Genomic DNA, 8,283 nt, shown 5'->3' on the forward strand with positions numbered 1-8,283 from the left:
AGGGAACAGACAGGTAGTGTGGAGCGAGCTCCTGAAGGGAAGAGCCCCCTTTTGCATACTTAGTAGAGCCACGGAGAACCTTGGGGATTTCTTCTTGACGCACAGTGTGAGAGTGGCAGGCATGAAAGGCAGCCTTGGCTATGCTGTCGTTGGTCGACTGATGTTCTAGCTGCCTGCAAAAGAAGTGCCTGGGGTCTAGACAAGGGAATTCACAGTTTACTGGAGAGAAAGTAAGACAAAGAGGTAAAGAAACTGCTCTGTGCTGAAAACAGAATAATATATGCTAAGAAATAGAAATAGTAGACAGAATTCATTTGCCTTTTAAATTCTTGTTTGCATACATCGGGCCAGGAACCAAAGTACTGTAGAAATACACACTGCATCTTTCACAGAACAGATAACATTTTGTGGCTGGAGCTTTTGGCATGTTTTACTCAATAGATATTTGTTAAATTCTTCACTTATTATTACATATTTAGTACCTACTCTGAAAATGAGTGTGATATGGCGGAGAAATATGGGTTTTGTGTCCCGCAAGATTGGTTTTAAATACCTGTCCTGTCACTTACTAGCTTTGTGCTTTGGGCCAAATATCTGAACTTCATGCATAAAATGCAGCACACAATTCCTATCTCAAAGGATTGCTGTAGATATTAAATTAGATCATGTGTACAAAGTGCCTGGCACAATAATCACTCAACAAATGGTTGCTGATATTACTACCAAACACACCCTTAGTTAGAAAAGATCCGTTAAAACCAGGACGGCAGCATACTTCTAATTCGTTGATGTCTATGTCAGGATTTACCCCTACCCACCACCCCCACTTTAAATTATTTAAACAAATGCAGCATACTAAGGTTCACCATCTCAGACGTTTCAGCCTAGTTGAGGAAGGGTTTTGTGGTTTTTCTGTGGTCTGGTTTAATCCCACATTGGGATCACAAGGTGGGATATGCTCGGTGTGTCAGCCTGGCTCACAGACTGCACTGGAGGGGACATAGCTTACCTCTGCTGAGATTTTGAAATCTAGATGTCATTGGAAATTTCTGCTTTACACCATGTGCTTGTTCCTATACATTTCAATAGCTCCAATATCTTCATTGTGTATTTAAGTGTCAGTGTAGTTTGACCTTCGGATCTCCCCTCAGTTTGCCACCAGTTAAAGCTGCCGGTGAAGAACTTTTTGTTTTTACATTAGCAGGTAGATGAGAGAGGTACACTTCAATGGCTTATCTGTTCTGTTTTAATGGAGCGAGTGAACTCCGAGAATGGTGCTGCAGTGAGTGGGCCAGCAGGGGGCAGGTGTGAGTTAAGGGCAAGTGTCTTCTTTTATAAACTTCATGCACATTATTTAAAAAACGATGATAGCAAATTATATTTTTCTCATGGCTATTGGATGCCTTTGGCTTGTTCCCCAGTTTAAAATTTGACTTACAGAAGTCATATTTCAGAAGCTGGAATTAGAATTCAATATAAGAAACTACTTTTCTTGGGTGCCTGGGGGGCTCAGTTGGTTAAGCATCTGCCTTGGGCTCAGGTCATGATCCTGGGGTCCTGGAATTGAGTCCTGCATCGGGCTTCTGGCTCAGCAGGGAGCCTGCTGCTCTCCCTGCTTGTGCTCTCTCATGCTTTCTCTCTCTCAAATAAATAAATACAATCTTAAAAAAAAAAAAAAAGAAACTGCTTTTCTTGATCATTTTTTAACCAGAGAAAGTATATGGTGACTGGTGTTTGTGGATGTATTCATTTTGGAAATTTTCTGTTTGCTTTTTGCTAATTCTAATTCAGAGCTAAGTATTCTGTTCTCATTTTCTTCTCAGTTATCTTGCATTTATAACTTCTTTCCAATTTTCCTGATTACATAAAAGGATATCTTGAGATGTACATTAAGGCAACAGCAAACAGGCACATAGTTGTGCAAAGCAGAAGTATCTCATTAAAGTTACATTTTGAAAAGTTACTTTAAGAAATCAAGAATGATTATAAAACTCAAAAAATTGGTTTTAATTAGTCGGTGTATTTCTTTATTTAAAACCTCCATGCAAGGCATTTTGAGGTTGTCAAGAACAGAGGCATGCTCAAGGTACCAAAGGTCAGTGTTCACGGGGAACATATAAAGAAGAGCGCATAAAATCGTTAGAACATCATCAGGGAAAGCAGAGTAGCTCTGATGACCTGGTTATTCAGCAAGTATCAGCAGCTGGTGCCTGTAAATGTTCCATCACTATAGCGTCTCAGACACTTCATCTGTTTCAACTGCTCCTACTTCTCCTGCCATTAAGGACCAAGTGACCTGTGGAACTCAAACTTTGTGAGTTTAATCCTGTAAAGGGAGACAACCACAGACACAGACTGTGGGACAGAAACTGAGAGAGGAGATATGGTTTGATGCTTTTTATGAAAATTTCTTTTGCATCAAAACACCTGGTCAACTTCCGGCTCAGGTGCCATCCTTTGGTCTAATCAGCTGTGAACCAGAAGAGCAGGGTCACATATACAGAGCATGAGATCACATGCCCGAGGAGGCATCTGGTATAAATAATGGTGTCTTATGACCTCTTTTCTGAGTAGAGGACATGGTCATGGCAAACATTCAAAGCAAGATAGAGTCCTCTGCAGTATATATCATTAAATCAAAATATAGAATCTAGAACCTTCCAGGAACTTAAAACACATACCCTATTTCACTCCCATTAAGATGACTGATGTTAAAAAAGAAACCCAGAAAATAACAAGTGTTGGTGAGAATGTGGAGAAATTGGAACCCTTGTAAAATGGTGCAGCTGCTATGGAAGACAGTGTGAGAACTCTTCAGGAAATTAAACATAGAGGGGCGCCTGGGTGGCTCAGTTGTTAAGCGTCTGCCTTCGGCTCAGGTCATGATCCCAGGGTCCTGGGATCGAGCCCTGCATCGGGCTCCCTGCTTCTCTCTCTCCCACTCCCCTGCTTGTGTTCCTGCTCTCGCTCTCTCTCTCTCTGTCAAATAAATAAAAAAAACCTTTAAAAAAAAGAAATTAAACATAGAATTACCATATGATCCATCAGCTCCACTCCTGGGGATAGATCCAAAAGAATTCAAGATGTCTCCCCCCCTGTTCATAGCAGCATTATTCCTGATAGCCAAAAGGCATAGTACCAGCACTGGCCAGCACGGTGTGGCCGTAGAGTGTGCAGTCGCTGGAACCAGGCTGCCTAGGCTCGACTCCTGCCACTAGCATCCGAGAACTGTGTGATCCTCGACAACTTAACCTTTCCCGGCTTCAGTCTCCTGATCTGTAAAATAGGGATAGTAACACTATGTACCTCATAAGGTTGTTGTGAGGATTGCTTGAGTAAATAGAGCACTTAGAATAATGGCTGGAACATACCAAGAGCTCCAGAAATGGTAGCTGTTCTTACAATTTGAGTATGTAAAATGTGATACTTTTTTCTAAATGAATTGAATAGATCAAGGTGACTTTGGTAGGTGTATCTTCCTTTACAGTCTGGACTAAGGAATTTCTAATAGCAAGTCCTAATGTCCTAAATGTGAAAGAACAAAAGCTCTTTGCCTTGGGAACATAATAGGTTGGTTTCTTTAGGTCAGATGCATCCATATATAAACCCATATATTGTAATCTGTTAGGTTAGCAGTATTTTTCTTGCACGTGATTATTTTCAATTTTGTCACTAAAAGAAAATGTATTTACACATTGGATATTTTGCTTTCTCAGGCTCCGTCATTAGATTTTTTGCTAACTAGCCTCTCTCAGTTATTCTGGGTTTGTATTTATTATAGCGAGTTTCTGAAACATGGCTGGGCATATCTAATTTTGCAAACCAGACGAGGCTAGACACAGAAGGATCATATTTGCATAATGGCCACAGTAACAGCTAAACTTAAAACATTTTCTTTTGCATAACAATGACGTCAAATGATTATGCCGCTCAAAATACAGCAGTAAACTAACCCGGTCAGGTGTCCTAGTTTAATATAACATACAGTGGTCCTTTGCTCCCTGAACATATCTAACGAGCCTCTTGTTTATCCAATCTTTTCATGTCACAATTCATATAGGACATCTCACATGATTATGCATGTGTGAGCTTGTTTGTGTATATGAGATTCTTATTTAACAAAAGAATCTGTTTTCCTGATTTGTTTTGACTCCTATTGAAATTATTTTCTCAATTTGTATTCTTATTGATGCAGTTTAAATAATTTTTAAAAGCCTAGTAAGTATGCACATATGAACAGTAACAATAGCAATTTGTATAAATGTGTACTATGGGTTTAGAGTGTCATGTGATTTCAGTTTTCTTTTTAAATCAGATATATTGAGAATATAGGAATTGTCCTTTGCTGCCACAATGTCACGTTTTTCAGTGGCATATGGAAAAATCTGAACTTACAGGTCTTTGTTGTGTTCTTTTTTCCCTTGAGTAATAGTTATGAGCTTGAGGTTTGGCATCATATCGATCCAGGGCACTGCTTTGCCATTTGCTGGTTGTGTGACTTTGGGAAAACAAAACTTTCAAGCCTTCAGTTTTCTTATCTATAAAGTGGAGCGCTGATACATATGTCAGATTACAAGGGGTGATGACAAGGATTTCAGTGTGAAAGCGCAGAGTACGGATTCCTTCTCCGGGTGTCTCACTGTCATGGTGGCAAGAGGGCTAGAATCAGCTCCAGGCTTACATCTAACTGGTTAAATAACTCGAAGAAAGAGAACTACAAAAGGCAAAGGACTGATATTCATTTGTCGCAGATCAAATGTACAGTCCACAAAACAATCCCCGTGGCCAGAAGGAAGGAACAAATGAAATAGCCAGGGTCTCATGCCTACCTTTTTTTTTTTTTTTTTTTAAGATTTGTTCTTTTAAACTGTACCAAAGTATAATCTACATGTGATAAAGTCCACCCATTTTACGTGTATCATTTGATGAGTTTTGATGAATGTATCCTAATGTGGAACCACCACCAAGTCCAGGTATAACACATTTCCATCACCTCAACAAATTCCTCTGTGCCTCTTACAGTCAAACTCTTCCCTAGTCCCAGGCCCTGGCAACCCAGGATCTACTTCCTGTCACTATAGTTTGATCATTTCTTAGAATTTTACATGAATTGACTCAAATGGTCTTTTACTCTCCCTTCTTTTATTTAGCATGCAAAATGCTTTTCAGATTCATCCACGCTGCTGCCTGTATAAGTCATTCCTTTTCCTTTCTGAGTAGTAATCTATTGTATAGATACAGCACAGTTTGCTTCGCCATCACTGTCTGAGGAATTTGGGTTATTTCCAGTGTTTGCCTATTATGAATAAAATTAGTATGAATATTCATAACAAGTCTTGGTATAGATGCATGGGTTTTCTTGGGGGGAGGGGGAGAGGAAATCCCCAGGAGTGACATTTCTGGGTCATATAGTAAGTATGTATGTATTTATTTATATCTATCTATTTATTTATTTATTTTTAATTTATTTTTAAAGATTTCGTTTATTTATTTGACAGAGAAAGAGACATCGAGAGAGGGAACACAAGCAGGGGGAGTGGGAGAGGGAGAAGCAGGCTTCCCGCGGAGCAGGGAGCCTGATGTGGGGCTTGATCCCAGGATCCTGGAACCATGACCTGAGCCGAAGGCAGACGCTTAACGGCTGAGCTACCCAGGTGCTCCTATTTATTTATTTATTTTTTAAATTTCAGAGTTTTATTGTATTGCACTAAAGGAATAGCAGGACGGTTATACAATGCTCTCTCTCATTCAGTTTTGAAAATCTAAAGTACTTGCAAATTCTTAAGAATACCTTTACCACCAGATTAGAACAGTTAAGTATAATAACCAATTTCTTAATAAGTGGTATCTTACAAATTAAAACACATTTAAAATAGCTTTAAATGCATTCTTCACAAGTAATTCAGCATATATTTTTATATCATGTTCACTTATGCTTAAGAATTAAAGCAAGTATATTACTCTGATGGAAATATGGGAAATCTCTCATTCATGCAATATACAGGGATAATATTCAAGTTGAAGGGGAAAAAATCCCACTCTTCTTATTTTGTAAATGTGTCCATATATAATCACATACATGATAAATGAGGAAACCTAGAAGTTTCCCACAGGTCAGATATATATTTTCAGTTCATCAGAAGCACCTGATATCTACAGCTAATTTATAATTAGATGGCATTTCAATAAAACCAAAATGAGCCCTACAAGTCCTTATATATAACAAAAGCTTCCAGTGGACTAAGGATAGTCAATAATTAATGCAATCATTCAAGGGATTATGGCTGTTTCTTAAGGAGTGCAAGTTCAAACCCGTCAACACCAGAGGTCATCATTTTATATTAACTTATACATAATTCCCTTTAAATTCTTTATCCGAGTATAACATATGAAAACAATCTTTCCACAGGCAAAAAATGTGGAAACATTTAAAAAATAAGGAGCCATCTTTTTAAAGTAACTGATCAGATTCCATAGGCTACTCTTGGAAACAGGATCTTGCTGGATAGAATCCCTTCATTTGGTGGCTTTTTGCATGCACTTTGGACCAATTCTGTGTGTTGTTCTAAGAGCTCACCAAAACATAGATCAAGATCATGCCATATAGGCAGTAAAAAAATGCTAGAAGATAAAAAGCTAATTTGCACCAGCCTTCTTTCTGACAATACGCTAAAATGTCTGCATTCATGATGGCTGTAGGGTCATAGAGTCCTGGTCCACTCATCCCTGGTCTACTCATACACCTCCAAATATGATATGCCAAGGGGGGCATATTGAGACCCAGCGTATGCCACTCTGCTGCACAAAGAAACATGACACAGAAGAAAGCATGGATGAGGTACTCTGGAAGTACAAGAGGATTCAGGGTATTACATTGGCCTGTAGGATTCTTGTAATCAGTCTTCTGTTCATCAAATGCTACAATGTGCCAGATGGCGAAGAAGATGAACGTGGGGGTGAGCAGCAGCGCCAGCATGTAGCAGAAGACCGCCAACGTGAAGGCCATGGCCAGGAAGGAGGAGCACGCAGGGGCGCCGGTGCCCGTGGAGAAAGGCTGTGTGTATTTAATTTAATATGAAACTGTTGGACTGTTTTCCCAAGTAGTTATATCATTTTTCCTTCTAACTAGTGATATGTGAGAGTCAGTTGGTGCTCATCCTTGCCCAGACTTGGAATTGTCATTCTTTGAAATTTTAGCTATCGGGTTGGGTGTGTATGAATATGTAATTGTGGTCTTCATTTGCATTTCCCTAATAAATCATGGGGCTAACATCTTATAATGTGCTTATTTGATGGAGTTTCTGTTTGCATTTTTTGCTTTTAAAAATTGGGTTGTCTATCTTCCTATTATCAACTGTTAAGTATTCTGCATATGTTCAGAATACAAGCTCTTTATCAGATACAGGTTTTGCAAATGTTTCCTCCTACTCTGGTTTGTGTTTTATCTTCTTAACGGAGTTTCTTGAAGAGTAAATATGTTTAATTTAATATTAGTTATCATTTAAAAATATTTCATACTTGTTATATTTCATCAAATAAATCTGTTACTTCTTCAAGTTCACACAGATTTTTCCTATATTTTATTTTAGCAGTTTTAAAATTTTATCCATTATGTTTACATCTATAATCTGCTTTGAGTAGTATGTGTATGGTGTGAGATAAAGATACAGGTTCATTTTATTGCATATAGCAATACAGGGTCCCAACATCATTTGCTGAAATATAATTATTCTCTACTGAATTACCCTAACCTCTACCTTGGAAATCAATTTACTATATATGTGTCTATGTCTACTTCTTGATTCTCTATTATGTTAAATTTGTTCATCTGTATTTATGTCAATATCACACTCTTGATTAACTCTGGGTTTATATTAAGTTTTATAATCAGGTGGTGTAAGTCCCCCAATCTTATTCATCTTTACAGTATTATTTTAGCTATTTTTGATCCTTTGAATTTACATATAAATTCCAGAATCAGTTTGATAATTTCTGCTAAAATCTGTTGGGATTTAGATAAAGACTGCAGGGAATCTACAGATGGATTTGGAGGAGAATTGACATCTTAAAAATACAAACTTCCGATTCATGAGCATGATTTATTTCTCCCATTTATTTTATATTATTTTTAAAATTTTGTATTTAAATTCAATTAGCCAACATATAGTACATCATTGGTTTCAGATGTAGAGTTCAATAATTCATCATACGTACAACATACAACACCAAGTGCTCATCACATCATGTGCCCTCTTTAATGCCCATCATTCATTTATTTTAGAG

At 38.0% G+C, this 8,283-nt stretch overlaps 1 pseudogene; it reads right to left on the bottom strand.

Moving 5' to 3' along the window:
• Nucleotides 1-6,565: 6,565 nt before the first annotated feature.
• LOC118538001 (protein cornichon homolog 1 pseudogene) lies at nt 6,566-7,159 on the bottom strand (annotated as a pseudogene).
• Nucleotides 7,160-8,283: the final 1,124 nt, after the last annotated feature.

This window comes from Halichoerus grypus, chromosome 3 (genome assembly GCF_964656455.1).
Source record: "Halichoerus grypus chromosome 3, mHalGry1.hap1.1, whole genome shotgun sequence".
Taxonomy (NCBI): domain Eukaryota; kingdom Metazoa; phylum Chordata; class Mammalia; order Carnivora; family Phocidae; genus Halichoerus; species Halichoerus grypus.